This window comes from Euphorbia lathyris, chromosome 4 (genome assembly GCF_963576675.1).
Source record: "Euphorbia lathyris chromosome 4, ddEupLath1.1, whole genome shotgun sequence".
NCBI classification, from domain to species: domain Eukaryota; kingdom Viridiplantae; phylum Streptophyta; class Magnoliopsida; order Malpighiales; family Euphorbiaceae; genus Euphorbia; species Euphorbia lathyris.
The window spans coordinates 74,074,703-74,091,003 of record NC_088913.1 but is presented as its reverse complement, the minus strand read 5'-3'; the positions used below and the strand labels follow the sequence as shown (position 1 = coordinate 74,091,003).

Here is a 16,301-nt window from a genome sequence, read left to right as displayed (position 1 = left end):
AATGAAAGATTGGTGAGTATGAGCAACATGAGTTTGTGGAGGTGAATGACGGGGCTCCAAAATTCCAAGTTGAGAAGCCCATGATGAAAGGGGATGAATGGGTGAAGGAGGAGTGGGAGGAGAAGATGAGGTAGGTTTTTCGGTCATGGTTGGTTTTGGATTAAAAAAGTAGCAGAAGAGAAAGGGAAAGCGAGTGCAGCAGTGAGGGTTTAAGCTCTGATGCCATAATAGAGGTAGAACCCTTGAGGTTTTCATTGATTAAGAAGTGTTTATATACACAATTAAGCCTACAATCAAGAGAATAATAAGGAAATAATCTATTTCCTAAATAATAGGATTATTTACATATCTAACACTATGTGATAATAGACAAAAAAAAAAAAAAATTATATTTTTTTATAAAAGAACATAATAATACCATATAGAGAGACATACCGCAAACAAATAAGAAACTACCAACTCTATCATAATAGAGGAATCAAAAATTTATTCAATCATTTAAAAGCAAAATAAACTTGAAGCTAAAAGCCAGAGGAAAACAACAAAACCTAGATGAAGAAAAAGAGCGTTTCTTGACAGCTAAGAAAGTTTTCTATATAAACCAACTTCACCATCTCATAATTAATAGGCCAAGGTAATGATGGAGGTTTCCACTTAATTACATGAAAAAAGATACAATAAATGAATTCTAAGGAAGAAGAAAGATGAAAGATGACACTCAACTTTTGACTTATATATATGCTTTTTTATTTTCTTTCACATTGCTTTCTCTTTCTCTGGAGTCCTGTCCCACCTAACAATAATTAATAATTAATCAAAACGAATCCACGTAATACCCTTTTTCCCATTTTAACAATTAATCAATTAATATCTAAGCTAATAAAATTCTTTATTTGCCTCCTTTGGACCTTATTGTAGAATTTCATAACAGAATCTATACAATCCCTGTGAATAATATAATTAAAAAGAATTAGTATTTCCATGGATGACATTGGAGCTTCAGGCAAGATGATGACTCCCATGAACTTGTGCATTCTCCATTAACACCATCACAGCAACTGCACACCATTCCTAAGTTTCCAAACAACTTCTTCGTATTTTCTGTAATTTTCAAATTAATAAAACTTAATGAATCCAAAAAATAATAATATAATTAAACTAAGTAAATATAATTGAATTAATATTGAGTTACCTTGAATATTGATTGTTAATGGTCTGGCTTCTGCAGGTTGTGGATAATGATGAGAAAAGGCAACAATAATAAATAGCAAAAGAAGAGTTACAGGAATTAGGTTGGGAAAACCCATTATTTCTCTGAAATTAATTAGTGAAATAAACACTGCTTAACTTAATTGGTTAAATAAATATTTGAAGGTATATATAGAGAGAGGAGAATTGTTAGATATGGAAGAAATGAAATGATAGGAAACGCGGTTTCCATCTTTCTTAAGTCACAAATACGCCAAATCATATCTTAATCGAGGGTTTTTGTGGGTCCTAATTCCTGAATCATTAAACCGAATATTATTTACAAACTAAATCCCAATCTTTTAGGGTAATTTTCAATTTCAGCTCTAATTTTACCATTAACGTCTAAAATGATGCAATTTTATTTTTAATATTGAGAAGTTGAGTTAATTAGAGAAATTATTCATCAAATTGTCTTCTCGGTCATTAATTTTATTATCTACACTTCACATATACGTTATTTTATCACTCATTAGTAATAATTCACAAATTTATGGTTAAACATTACAAAATTTAAAAAATATATTGTATTTTATACGAGTTGGACAAAAAAAATTCAAATATTTTACTGAATCTAAAAATATTAAACTTCAATTCTATTATTAAATCACAGAAAAAAAAATATGTAATCCTTTTTTTAAATCAACTTATGTGCTATTGGTGTAAAATAAGAAACGATGTGTTTTATAATAATATCTATAATTAACCCTTGACTCAATACTTGCCAATATTAGAGATAAAATTGATTTTCACCCTCAATATTAGAGATAAAATTGCATCATTTTAAACATTAAGAATAAAATTGTTCTTACATATAAACATTATGGTATTTTTACACATCATTTTTTATATATATATATATATATATATATATATATATATATATATATATATAACAGGCCCCACAACTAACCCGAAAATATCTAAATAACCTACAAAAAGTTAATTAGAATATCATTTGAATCAATTCTATAATTGAGGGTTTTCACCTATTGAATGATAAAAGGTTAAATGATTTTTATAATTAATAAAAAGGATAAGGTGTAAAAAATACTTCTAACGTTTTGGGTTATAATCAATTTTACCTCTAACGTTTAAAATAGTGTAATTTTACCCTAACGTTTATAGTCAAGAGCAATTTTATCATTAACATTGATAATTTGGGTCAATTTCAGACACTATCATAAAACACAGATATTTTTGTTCTTTGTTCTTTATTTTGCACCAATTGCATATCAATTCGTTTAAAAAAAGGATTTCATGTTTTTGTAATTTAATAATAGAATTGAAGACTAATATTTATAAATTCGGTGATTTTTTTGAACTTTTTTGTCTAATTCGTATAAAAGACAGTATATTTTTTTTTCACATCGCAATATATATTTGTGATTTGTTACTAATAAAATGACGCACGTGTGAAGTGTAGATGATAATTCATATTTATCATTACTTCATTTACTTAGTAAAACATACACCAAAACCAAAATGACCTCAAATTGCATTTTTTCTAATTTTCTTCATTGTCTTTCACAATGAACTTATATCTTACTGTCGAACGGAAATTTCTTATTTGAATATTGTAGCATCACATAAAAAATTGAGGTGTATTACCAAAATTTAATCATGATTCATAAGGCCAACATGTAGTAAAGAACATCTACGCAACAACTTGGATTTATCTTTGAATCGCCCAATAATCAACCATAAAAGCATCACGTAATGCATCGTACATTACTCATCTCAATCTGAATTATCGACTCTAATACCATTTGTTAGGATATGTGACGTGTCATTGGGGAGAAACCCTAAACCTTAATAGGATTAGTAATGTTAGAAAAATGGTGTGTTAAGATCAAGACTGGCGGGGATCCACCCTCAAACAGGTTGGGAAATCATAGAGCCCTTTATAGTCGAAAGGAAGGGGAAAAAGTCAATGTTAGGCAATAGAAAAAGTGCCAATACAAAAGATAAAGGACACAAACTAAGAATCCTTCCAACCTTTAAATGTTCGGCAAATTGGGGCGAAGCAAAAGGCGAACATGTTCCGGCCATGGCCATAAGAACTAGTCTCCTTAGTGGACTTAGGCCAAATGATGGTCCTCTAGATAACCACTTACCATCGGAAAAGCACCACCACAAAACGGTAAACTGATATTCGGTTCACTTCTCTTCCATATCTTCCATTCAAAGGAATAAGGGAATTCGCGAACCGAACCCAAACGGTCGATTCCCAGAAGGCGAAAAAGGCAAGCATGACACCTCTAAGCATTAAGACTTATGATCTTCAGAGGGAAATGTTGGTCCCGTGTGATTAGCTCCAAGGGGGGGTTAGGAACTAATATAACTTTTTTGTTTTAATTAAGCTGACTTAATATATTTTCTTGAGTTTGTTAACTCAGTTTTGGTCAGCACGGCCGATTGTAGCGTAAAACAGCTTTAGTAAGATGTTGACTAGAACTATTTTACATTGAGTTGGGAATTGACACTTTTGTGGTTAGCTTCCAACTCAGCACTCTTATTTACTCAGTGTCAATTTAAACAATTTATATGCCGAGTAAATATAACAAGCAACACATACAGATATATATATATATATATATATATTGAGAGAGAGAGTTAGAGATTACTCAGCACGATTTATCCTGGTTCGGCCTCTCCGCCTACGTCCAGTCCCCAGAATCCCTCTGAGCTTTTTAAATCCAATACTGAGCTCTTTAAAGGTAGAGCACAAACCGTTTACAAGGCAGTTGAATATGCAAGAGTACTGTCCTCTATTCGTCTACTCAACTCCTACTAAGTGTTATAACCAAACACCTAGATTTCTCTATCACTAAGCACTCAACACCGAGTACTCATCACAACACTCTCAATTTTACAATTGATACAAATTGTTCTTTTCGGATGAAGAACACTTTAGATGATTACAGAAAATCAATCTAGCTTTTACACAAGAATAGAAATTTGGTGTAAGATCTCTTTTGGTTTTTGTGTGCTTTGTATGTATACTCTTTTTGTTCTTGTTATTATCGGCTAATGATCCAAGAATGATCATGTCCTTTTATAGTTGAGGTCTGAAGCAGAAATGATTTGAATCTTGGATTTGTCTGTTGATCCAAACGGCTCCTTTTTGAGACAAGGCTCTGGTCAGCTTCAGATTTGCAGGCCAATCATGTCGTCTGAATTTCCACAGTCGTCGGGCTTGTCTTCTTCTTGCAGGTTTCGTCTTCTTGTGCTAGTTCGTCTTTTAGCTAACGAACAGTTGACCCATGCATCTCGAAATTGGATTTTGCGTAATTCCAAGGTTCTGGATTAGTGCAGACAGTTGTCGGATCTTGTCTTTTAGCAAACGGATCATTCGTGCTGTCCTGAAGATCACTCAGCTTGACTTTGATAGTCGTTGTCTTTGATTGTTGTCAATTCATATACTGAGTTCTCTTTTACTCAGCTTCCATGGTCAGCTTCATTCTGCAAGACATAGTTCTCAAGAAGACTTTTCTACTTTTGATACTGAGTTTTGTTCCACTCAGCTTCGTTGATTAGCTTGATCTTTAAGCTTCTGTTCTGAAGATAACTTATCTTCTTTTACGCTGAGTTCCACTCTACTCAGCTTGTGCTGTGATCTTATGCTGACTTCGTCCTATCTTATTTTTTATTTCTATTTGTATTTATATTTATACTCAACATTGAACAAACATATTAGTACAATTAAATCAAAGTACTTAAATTTAATTATCCCTTAATCATGGATTAACTTAAATAATTTTTTCAAATCAAAATCATGTGGAAAGGTGTTTCAACAGGAAATGGGGAAAAAATCATTTTCCTCCTCCCCCCATATGCTAACTGCGAAGTGGACTCTAGCACAAATAAAGTTTCAAGGCCTCCCCTGAACTCAAACAGGGAAAGCCCATTCTTAAAAACCAAGTGTATTAGCGCATATGCTTCGAGGTAAAAAAGAAAGGGCAGAAGGCAAGCATTGAAAAGAAGAAAGCTTACTAGGTAATTGAGCTTAAAAGTCAATATAACTTAAAAGTACTGCTTTTAGAGATCTAGCAAGTACCTTATTTATTACGAAGGTTGGGCAAGACTACTCTGGAGCTTCCTTCCGAAGAGATTATTCGAAAGTAGAGAGAGGAGTTAGAGAGAGAAGGAAATGGAGAAGGAAGAAGGATTTGCAGGAAAAAATATGAAAGATGGAGAGAGATATGAAAAGATGGAGACATATTGTTTTTTTATTTAGGAAGAGGGTATTTTTGTAATTGCATTATATATGGCCCGTTTTATAAATGAATAAAGTAAAAATTGATGAGTTGGTGTGTTGACTTTGGGTTGACCGGTCATTTTTACCGGCCATACACCATAGTGGGAGGTCACCTATAAGTCTGTACATATTAGTGAGACAAATTGAAGGTTGTACACCAAAGTGTGAAACGGGGTAAAGGTTGTACACCATTCATGAAATTTACCCGTTAAACTGATTACGCTAAAAACATAAAAGCTATAGCATATTTAGATAGAAGTAAGAAGCACACCTTCGACAACCCTTGATATACATCCATGGGGGGCAACCCTTCTGGTAAGAAAGAAGTCGCGACTGAGGAACTATCACTTTCCTCCTCGGTCCGAAGCCTGGCAACTTCAACATGCCTCGCCGCTGCCTCAGCCTCTTTGTTGGCCCACCTTTGAGCCTCCAATCGATGAGCTAATGATCCAAAAGGGCATTACCCATATCAAAATCAACCCAATCAAAATAAAGTACAAATAAAGATAATTTCACTTACCCGCAACAATATGAATATGAGTAGGAGACCCTTCGAAGTGAACCCGGAGCCTCTCATCCAACACTAAAAAGGGTTGATTTCGTTGCAAGTGACTCACCAGCTGATCCTTGGAGAATCGAAGGTCAGGATAAGTAAAATATTCAAAATATCCCTTTCATCAACAGAAAGGGGAGGAAGAGCCAAGTCTCGAAAGGCATCCCTAGCCATGGCCGCCGGATTCCAATAGCAGCTGAACGGAAAGTTAAGAGGGTAACGGGAATACGAAAAAAAAGACGACATGTCAAAGCATACTCTAAATCCTCACAAATATTGGCCAAACCTAGAAGGTCGAGCCAGACGTTAGGAGATAGTTGAGCGGAGCATATCCCAAGTTCTCCCAAAACATTCAGGACATTGTTAGAAAAAAGGAGACATACCCCATTCTCAAGGAAAATTTCATAGAAACCCAAATGGCCCTATAGAGCTTTTATTATCACTTGGTTCAGAGAAGGAACCCTAACTTCAAAATGGGCAAATTCAGGGAAATTAGACACCAAGGTAGGCAGGGTGAACTCATCAAAAGTAGAAGGCTGCTCGAAATTCTTCAGGTGAGAAACTTTGGATTTTGAGGACCCATCACCTTCCTCATCTCTAAGATTGCTCTTCTTATTAGAGCCATTCCCTTTACTCTGAGAAGTCTCAACTCGAACCATAGTAGATGAAGGGGGAAGATGGTTCTCCCAAAACATTCAGGACATTGTTAGAAAAAAGGAGACGTACCCCATTCTCAAGGAAAATTTCATAGAAACCCAAATGGCCTTATAGAGCTTCTATTATCACTTGGTTCAGAGAAGGAACCCTAACTTCAAAATGGGCAAATTCAGGGAAATTACACACCAAGGTAGGCAGGGTGAACTCATCGAAAGTAGAAGGCTGCTCGAAATTCTTCAGGTGAGAAACTTTGGATTTTGAGGACCCATCACCTTCCTCATCTCTAAGATTGCTCTTCTTATTAGAGCCATTCCCTTTACTCTGAGAAGTCTCAACTCGAACCATAGTAGATGAAGGGGAAGATGAGCTTATCACGACGAAAGTAAAACGGAGAAAAAGCACGAAGCAAGCGAGAAGCTTGAAAGACTTAAGAGAGGGAAATGGCAGATAAAGTGAAATGATAAAGAAGAAGGAAGATAAAGGGAACAAAAGGAAAGCTAAAAGACTCCAGAGACAACTAAAGCGTCTCCAGCATAGGAATAAGCACTAATCATTAAAGAGCTGCCAAAACATAATATTCTAGAACCATCCCCCAGTTTACACATCAACACAAGCAAAAAAGGGCCCCATGATGATCTCGAAAGAATAAGTGACTTGAAACCAAATAACAAAATACACATTCTATAAAAGATTTATTATAGAAATCCTGAAAGAATGTCTTAATGACTAGGTGGCAGGGTGCATCTGATATCAGACTAAATGATATCACGTGTGCGACGACATCGTTATCCTTATTACGCCCTAGGCCCATAGAGTAATAAAGGTCCAAATGCGTCCAAGATGGCCCCAGCCTCATGACAACAAGTCTGAAACGATCAAGATGGCCCAAACCCAACAAGCGTCGGCCCATCACAATGCCCAAACCTCGAAACCTTAGCACATCGAAGGACCTTCTAAAATCCTACGAGATAAAGGATTCCTCTTAGGATTCAGAATCCTCAATGGATGCAGAATCCTAAGCTTGTAATGATTCCTAAAGAGGTGACAACTTTAAGACCTAATCATGCACTATAAATACACATGTATAGGCACAAGGTTCGGTACGTTAACTACTAGTTATAAACTAGTCCATATCCTTTCATCCGGTCCTAACTCAGAAACTATCTTAGGCATCGAAGCGAGTTTGTCAGACTCCGACCCCGTCTGACTTGAATATTGTTTTGTAGGCATCAATACGATGTCAGATCCTCAATGTAGTTTGGACACGTGACTGAGTTCAGGTAACCAGTTATCACGTTGAAAGATAAACAATAGATTGAGGTGTAATTTGTAATTTTCCCTTAACTAAATATAATCAATCAATTAATCATTCTACCTCTATCAGTTAGTTTCTAGATTTCTTTTTTTTTTCTTTTGATAGTTACTTGCACATGTTGGCAATCAAATATTAATGTGAACAAGAGAAATTTAATTGTTTAATTATTTTGTCTTTATTGAAATGTCAATTGATAAAGATAATTAATTAGTAGAAGCTTCTTGTAATTCTGTTTTCTACCAATTTGAATTGTTTTTTTATACATTGGAATATATTTATCTTTCAATGTTCATGTATGGAATTTTCTGTATCAGCTATAATTTTGGAATATTAAAACTAAAGATTCTGTTTGATAGATAATAATTCCATAATATCATTTCATTTCGTAAAAAGTAACTATATGATATAGTTTCAGTTTGTTTCCATTTTTAGAAAGCGTTTTTTTTTTGCCTTTCAATACTAAACATGAGACAAAAAGTGTTTAGTAAAATTTTGAAACAATTACTTTTTTATAGGAAAACAACTAATATTTATTGTCTATAAGCAATAACTACAACAAATAGCAAACAGGAACAACTGAAACAAACGGATTCATAGTAATATAAAAGTTAAAACATATATGCTTCGGAAAAAGAAAATATATGAATTCTCTCATACGTAACTGAAATTTAATAGTTAGTTGCGAACCAAATGTAAAGAGAGGTTTAATTCGCCTCCTAAAGGCCATCTCTTTTTAAACGGCCCACTAATAAAAGAGAAGTCAATAATAGAAATTGCTTCACCACCCAACATACCACACTATAATGATAGCATATGTAAATAGGTTATTTTTACTTTCTAGTTTTTTCATTGTATTAGATTTTACGTTCTTTACTCTAATTGGTTACTGATTTTGGTATCAGAATGTACATAAAGAGATAATTTCTAAAGTAAACAACAAATCAATGAAGTCAATTTGGAACTTGGTCCAGGCCCTACATTTGGTAGCGTGAGCGTGGATTCTCATCTGCGGTCTCTAGAACTTCAGCTCTCACAACTAGAAAATGTTGCTTTGCAATATGGAAAGACAATTATCTGAAGACTCTGCTCGAAACAAGTGTACCTCTCGATTAGAGAACTCTGCAACCAACCCCACGGGGGAGAAAGAATCCCAAATAATGACGTGCACAACAACTTCGAGGTTCACGATCTCGAGGATGATGTCATGGAGAAATCAGATGCAACTCATAATCTTAAGACAGATTCCAGTATGACATTACTTACTATATTGCAAAAGATGCACAAAACTCAAGCTAAAATGGCTGAAATAAAGTTACAAATATAAAAAAACAATTATGGGCTTATTTAGGAAAAATAATAGCAAAGTAGGAGCTTGAAATTCCCGCCCTAAGTATTAATAATGACACTCCGTAGAATAATAACGCAATCGATGAAGAAAAGACAAAGAGGTCTCAGATAACACTATTTCCCGCAATGATGAGAAAGCTTCGGCTGGGGATCTTGGGATGTCTCTTTCAACGTTTTCTAAACAAGAGAGTGCTCGATGGAATGGTATGCCTCTCCCACTACGTTAAAAAACACATTGCCTACCTCATTATTCTAGTGTAGAAGATCCAAATGAACATTGTGCGGAATTCATGAGTATGATAAACCTATACACTTATAGTGATTTTGTAATGTGCACGTTTTTCGTATTTTTACCATTTTCACTTTTTTCCGTTACCATTTTTACAATTTTCCTCATTTTCCGTGTTTTTAGCATTTTCCGTGTTTTTCACATTTTTCATGTTTTTACCATTTTGCACATTTTTTAGGGGTTTTCGTGTAAACATGTTTTTTCATTTTTTTTTACATTTTTGGCATTTTTCTGCTTTTTCACAGTTTTCCATTTTTAGAATATGAATTAGGGATTTGCTGAAGTATACGGGATTTGAAAATTTTGAAAAGAAGGGTAATTTTGGAAAATAATAAAACTAGCTATATGAATAGTTATTCCAAAGTTAAAGTGAAAAAATCTATATAAATGTGGAATATATATTCCATGGAATAACTATTGCATGAACAAAACAAGCTCTAATTAGAATAGGACTTCTTATTTAGAAATTAGGAATTAATGTCCTAATAGGATGTTACTACGTGCACAATCTCTCAAAAAACTCCATCCATGTCTTATGATTGCTCTGTTTACTATGAGATCTGAATGTCTAGACATTCAGGTTTAGGCTATTCTGCCCAAATTACTCATCAAAGACAAATGGATAACAATCTCGAGAATGGTTCTTAGATGAGAATACTCATTAATAACATTATTGTAAATAGGGGAGAGCTCAAGTGAGAACACCTCCCTTATATGAGAATGGTATTAGGCGAGAACACTCATTAATGACATTATTGTAAATTCATATAATGATATTATTGTAAATACTTTGTTGTTTTTAAAACGCAATCATCAGTGACTAGTGTCAGTCATGTGCGTTCAGTTACTCATCGTCGTCGTTCAACATCTTCGGTCTTTCCTTCGTTTCCGATCAATCTCACACTTCCGATCAATATGCTTTAGGAATTAGTTTTAGAATATAAAAGATTAGTTGTAGAACATAAGACATTAGTTTTAGAACATATGTTGGAGTATATGTTATATATTTTATAACATATGTTCTAAAATGTTAAGTAAAATGTTCTAAATTTATATATAATATAAAACAGTAACGATGGAGCTGAGGTGTCACTTCCTCCTTTTTTACTGATAAAGAATATAATATAAAATATAATATATTAACTTTAGTTATATTATTATATTTATTTATAAAAAGATTATTTTATCCGTACTATATCTAAGAGTTTTACAGAATTTAAATTAATCCTTAAAATCTCTCTAATTCTCCGCATATCTATATCTAAAAGTTCTACATAATTTAAATTAATCTCTAAAATTTCTCTAATTCTCTGCATATCTATATATAATATAAAACAGTAACTATATATAATATAAAACAGTAACGATGGAGATGATGTGCCACTTTCTCATTTTTTACTAATAAAAAATATAATATAAAATATAATATATTAACTTTAGTTATATTATTATATTTATTTATAAAAAGATTATTTTATCCGTACTATATCTAAGAGTTCTACAGAATTTAAATTAATCCCTAAAATCTCTCTAATTCTCTGCATATCTATATATAATATAAAACAGTAACGATGGAGTTGGGGTGTCACTTCATTATTTTTTACTGATAAAAAATATAATATAATATATAATATATTAATTTTAATTATATTATTATATTTATCTATATAAAGATTATTTAAATTAAATGTGAAAATAAAATAATAATATTTAATTTATATACTATATCTAAGAGTTCTACAGAATTTAAATTAATCCATAAAATCTTTCTAATTCTCTGCATATCTATATCTAAAAGTTCTACGTAATTTAAATTAATCCCTAAAATCTCTCTAATTCTCTGCATATCTATCTATATATAATATAAAACAGTAACGATGGAGCTGATGTGTCACTTCATTATTTTTTACTGATAAAAAATATAATATAATATGTAATATATTAATTTTAATTATATTTATCTATAAAAAGATTATTTAAATTAAATATAAAAATAAAATAATAATATTTAATTTATATAGCACCTTTATATCATTAATTGTAATTATTAAATTATATTTTTGTTAATATTTATATATTAAGATGAATCCCTGCATCGCACGTGTCAAAAACTAGTTATTAGTTTATAACATAATACATAGAATAAATAGCTTAGAAAATAAAAAAGCCTTATAACATACTCCATATGAATTTAAAACATTTATAAAGAAAAACAAACATGTTATTGTCAAGATTCCAGAATAGTAGATGATACTTGTAGTCAGAAAATACAAACTCGGAGAAAAGTTTCAAGGAATGAAATATATATTAAAAATTTTAATGTATTTTGTTCCTTATCAACACCTAATTATCTAGCTAAAGACTCAAATATCTAAACTTTTTTGTGTCATTTTTTTTATGAGTTAAATAAGTCGTGAATTGTGGTGAAAATTAATAATAACCAATGAAATATATATATATATATATATATATGTATATATAGTAATTAAAAATAATCCAACCTGCTCGCGAACTTTTGAGTCGAATCTAAAGAAACTTGGACTCAACTCGTTAGTGCTCGAACCGATTCCGAAGTCGAGTTGAGCCCTATAGAGCCGAGCTTTGATCGAGCTTTCACCGAACCGAGATCGAATAGTTTGTGAATTATCAAGACTTGTTTACACCCCTACTTGTATGTGTAAATATATATTCCTGAAAAGAAAAAAAAGAGAGGTCCACCATTCATTATATTTCTTGGAGAAAATTTGAATTCTATATGACAAGAATAATTAATTTATGTTCACATGTATAATTTGTTTCAAATTTGTCGTTATCAATAATTACGAAGACGTCTGATGTGCTATATGAGTGTGTACAATTTTGAGAAAACACCCCAAAACATTCTCAAATATTTTGGCAAGGTCCCTGGATAGAGTTCTAATGTTTCATTAGTAAAAATATGAATTATTACTATTATAATTTAGGGTATATAGTTCAAATAAAACCCCCGTGGTTTCACTAATTTTCAGATAAAGGACTATGGTTTACTTTTTGTCAAAACAAGGAATGAGGTTTCAAACTTGGATTAATGCTATTAAAACCATCTTTAACGACCTGAAAATGAAAATTTTCAAGAATTAAAGTTGTTCAATGTCATATTTTCTATGGAACTACATTTTCGATTTTCGAAAATCATCTTTTTTGGAACTTTCTCTCTCTAAACACTAACTTTCTCTCTCTTTACCAAAAATCATCTAAACAATCTCAAAATAAAAAAGTTGAAGAATTAAAGTTGCTTACAATATTAGTAGTTCTTAAAATATATCATTTTTGAAGTCGTCAAAAGTGATTTTAATAATATCAATCGAAAAAATCCTTATTTTGTTAAAGTTAAAAACATCAATCCTCGTTTTGACAACAAATAAACCACAATCCTTTATCTGAAAATTAGTGAAACCGCAAGGGTTTTATTTAAATTTTACCCTATAATTTATGTTCAAATTGTTTTTAATCCTTTATAATTTGCATAATTATTTGTTAAATCTCTATTACTTCGAATACATTTAAATTTCCGATCAATTTGATTCTCATCACGTAATTAATTAAATTTACAAGTGGTATATATAACTTTTTTTTCTTTTATCAATTTATTAATTTTTTACATAATATTATCAAGTCAAAGTCGATTTTTTATATTTCTTTTTTCGAATTTAACGATTAAAATATTTTACTAATAGAATTTTATTTTGTGAAATTTGTTCGTAATGCTATTGAAACATATGTATTTATTCATTTGTAGGGGAGTAGATGAGGGTGTGCAAGGAGTGCTTGTACTTAGTCAAATATAGATATTAGCTTAAATAAAAAAATATATAATGTAATAAGATTTATTTACACTTGTTCATTACATTGAGTGCGTATGTGATTTAGATATTCAACCATTCAAAATTTATAACCTTAATATAAAATTCTATTAATTATTAAGGGTTTAAGAAAAATTTAGCACAGGAGTCCCAAAAACTTTAAGACGGCCATGTTCATTTGCATAAAATTATATTTGTCAATTAGCAATTCACGATTTAAATATAAATTATTATACAAAAAAAACAATGGTCATAAAAATTAATATCCTTAATTATTTATCATAAAAATCAACTAACTTTTACCAAACACGTTTATACTATATCAACAAATCAAATCAGATATATATAAAGATAACCAGTTAACCGCAAATATAATCAGTTAGCTATTAAAATCCAAATTCAATTTATGATATGAATTCTAAAGTTTTTTTTTTGGAAGAATTCTAATTCTAAAGTTTTTTTTTTTTTTTGGAAACAAGAAACTATTATTAAGAAGAATGATGGAAATCCTTAAACAATACATCAGTTAGTCAATGTGGCATCACGGTCGAAATAAAGTCGCTAGTGTTGGAATAGGCATAGGTGGGCAGCACCGTTCCCTAGACGGTATAAATAAAACTTTAAAATTTGGGTAACGTTGGAGAATGAATTTACAGTCTTGAATTAAGGATCCGAATTCGGATAAGTCTTCTTTTTGATCTTCAAGCTTATCAGTGAAAAGTTTAGTATCAGTTTCGAATTCAACTCGGTTGTATCTCATGCCTTCCATCCAAAGTAAGCTCGTTCTCAACACAAAAGCTGCGATGATTCTCGCTCTTTTGTTCCATCTAAAGTTTATTTTTTAGGATTTAAATTTTTATATAAGTAAATAATTAAAATATATAATTAATTAATTATATAATGATAAAATTTTATTATTAAAATGTACCATAAATGGTCTTATACACGTGGTGCGCCGTATCAGAAATCTTATATTAGCTGAGCTGAGTGCCACATATGATTTGTGATATCAACAAATTTTCACAACAGAAATGTGTTAAAAAAAAAAGTTAAAAAATAGTCCTTAATTGACTAATTCAAAACTAAAACTTCTGCATTGAAAATGTAAAAGATAGAAATCTCCAATCGGCAAATCAATTGTTAAACACAACAATGTTCACATGTGCTAATTAGACCAAACCAGACTGACAAAAACCCTACCATTTGTCAAAAGAGTTACGACTTGTTTTATGGGCTAACCCATTTTGGGATTTAATTATGGGAAAATTACAAATTTGGGTCAAATGGGAAGCACATTTACATATTAAACTCATTTACTAATTCTACTACATATTTAGACTGATTTTGTGTGACTTTCCAAAAATACATCTGACCTTCCCACTTCCCCCCTATCTCCGCGAATCACCGCTCCCCCCTATCTCCTTGGTTATGCGAAAAGTTGCTCCTGCATTAATGATTTCAAGACTTTTGATCTTCATTTCTTCCTTTAAATTGCACGAAATCTACACCATTTCGTCAAAATCACAATGAATTTCTCGTTTTTCTCTTTTCATCTCTTGCTTCTGCAACTTCCGAACCCTAGAAAACGAAGCCATGGTTTTTCATCTTCCTGTTCGTTGCTTGGTTTCTTTCTTCTTGTTACCATCAAAGAAATGGTTTTTCTACGTTATTTCCTTCGTTCTTCCCATGTTATCATATTGTTATTGTCGCTTTTAGGGGTGAAAGGGGCGAAAAATGTAAGTATCTGTTTTTATTTCTGCGTTTTTTCATGAATTCACTTCGCAATCGATGGTTTCGCTAAGCTTTGCGAAGAGAACGAGCCTGGAAAGTGATGATCTACTTCGTGTATTGATGATTCCGCGACGTTCTGCGAAGAGAAAGAGTCTGAAACGTATGGATCTACCTCGCGAATCTATTAGTTCGCGAAGTCTGCGAATAGATCCTCACGTTTCAGACCTCGCAGACTTCGCGAAAGCATCGATATGCGACGTAGATAGTCACATTTCAGACCTCGCAGACTTCGCGAAAAAATCGATATGCGAAGTAAAATCACCTCTTCCCCTGCACATTTACATTCGCATGCTTCGCTAATTTTCATTTCGCGAAGCCAAAATCGTCCTTTTTCATAACTAACACGGTTAATTTTTTCTGTAGATGGTTGAATACGTAACATCCCTTTCTGGAAGGCGGCGTACTGGGCTGCAGGGAAGATGATTTTCCTTCCTGTATAGGGATGAACTTCCCCAAGATTGACACATTCACTCCTGAAATGATTCGTTAGGAGAGGTTGTGTCAATCTCGGGGTGTACCATGGGACACGTCCATCCCATGGTGCCAATCTTCAAAGTGAACCTAACTTAATCCGGTGCCAATTTTGAAGCGGATGCGTAATCTTGGTATCGGATTAGTTAGTTTCACTTTGAAATGATTAGTTAGTAGAGTTCATTGTGGCAATCTTGTTGTAAATTTTGATAATGTTATGATTTGAATGTTGTTATTGTGGCAATCTTGTTGTAAATTTTGATAATGTTATGATTTTAATGTTCGAATCCGTTGTTGTTTGCCAATTTTTTTTATATACCACTTCGTGTATTAGCTTCAAATCATATCCAGCATTCGCATATGCGAACTAAATTCATCAAGCAAAACAAACTTCAGCTTCGCAGGCTTCGCATATGCGAACTAAATTCATTAAGTAAATCAAAACATTAACTTCGCAGGCTTCGCATATGGGTGAATATGCGAAGTCAGACGGGATGGGGCGAGCTCCGCGTAAATATTGGGGGTAT

The 16,301-nt window shown here is 32.3% G+C and overlaps 1 long non-coding RNA gene across 1 annotated transcript; it reads right to left on the bottom strand.

Annotated features, from left to right (window-relative positions):
- Nucleotides 1-470: 470 nt before the first annotated feature.
- Nucleotides 471-1,427, bottom strand: LOC136226787 (uncharacterized). Its single transcript, XR_010687855.1, has 2 exons — nucleotides 1,193-1,427; nucleotides 471-1,101 (listed from the first exon to the last, which is right to left on the bottom strand). It is a non-coding gene; the product is annotated as an uncharacterized lncRNA (long non-coding RNA).
- Between the last annotated feature and the right edge of the window lie 14,874 nt (nucleotides 1,428-16,301).